Below are 1399 nucleotides of genomic sequence, written 5' to 3'. Positions count from 1 at the left end.
ATAGTTTGATTTAGCATGCTGATTGAGTGTTCATGTATTCATCTGGCCTATTTCTATTCATTTGTCCATCAGTAACATATTTTTAAAGACTACTCCAATTGTTTAGCTGACTATTTATATCTGTGTGTGGCATTGCATTAGTGTTTTACAAGAATAAACAAATACAAACAGAATAATGCCACGTATACCATCTGATGTTTGGAGACATTTCACCCCAACCAATGTAGGCGTAAAGGCTGTGTACATTTGCAAATACTGTGCAAAGAGCTACGTCAAAAATGCCACAAAGATGCAGCAGCATATAGACAAGTGCCCAATAATATATAATTATTGTAATTCACCATTAATTCCCATATATTCCCATTAATTCCCATGGACGGTGTCCAACTTTGAATAATCAAAAAACGGTCAATATTTCCAAACTTCCCGAGCTTAACTTCCCGTGGTAAATTTCCAGAAAGTTTGTGGAAATTTACCGGAAACTTTCCACCCCTTTGAAATTCTAATTACAAGTAATAAGAAAACCTAAATGCCTTACTTAACTATCAATGAGGAAATTAGCAAATTTGGCGTCAGATTAAAAAATCTTCTATGCCTTCAATGGTCTCCATCTTTCAAAGGCATCCCCGATACAAATCTTTGTTTTGTTCCTGGCTTTGTCATCAATAAGTTGAGAATTGTAAGGAGGCCTTTTAGATTTACTTAGGTCTGACATGTTTAGTAACTTTACCAGTTGCAGTTGTCATGACGCGGAGTCGAACCCACGTTTCCTCTGCAGTTGGAGCTGCAGGCACCTCTCTTAACCCCTCTGCTAGCAGCATAAAGACCAGCGGACCTGAGGAACCTTTGCCAGAACGTCGCTAACCTTCCAGTAAGCATCACGTCTGGCATTCCTTTCCCAGTGATTTCCTCGTCCTTGTTTTGCTCTATCTCTCCGTGTTTCCCCTTGGTTCATGCCCTTTTGTATTTTCCACAGTGACTCCCATGTCCTCCGTGATCGTGCCTTGTTACTCGACACCCATCCGGATTCCTGACTGCTCTCCATGATCCACGACCTCCCTGCTCGGACCCAGACCACGCTGCCCTGCCTGTCCACGAACTGCCTCTTCGCCTTGCCCCCTTGGATAACGACGAAAGATACAATCAACATTTACAGACAACAACCCTTGGTAACATTTACATTATTAATTTTACACATAGTCAACACTCACTCACTTTGAGTAGCATACACACGCCACGTATTCAGCAAAAGGTTTCAAATAAACCTTGTAACCGCAGTCCTGCCCTGGTTGTCGCCTCCTTCCCTTTTCTGATACATAACAGCAGTAGCCAGACGAAGATGGCGGTACGTAACTGGCAACCAGGATGTGACAGACTCACAGATTTTATCATTGGTCAA

Source organism: Nerophis lumbriciformis, linkage group LG23 (assembly GCF_033978685.3).
Source record: "Nerophis lumbriciformis linkage group LG23, RoL_Nlum_v2.1, whole genome shotgun sequence".
NCBI classification, from domain to species: domain Eukaryota; kingdom Metazoa; phylum Chordata; class Actinopteri; order Syngnathiformes; family Syngnathidae; genus Nerophis; species Nerophis lumbriciformis.
Note: the sequence above shows the minus strand (reverse complement) of the source record.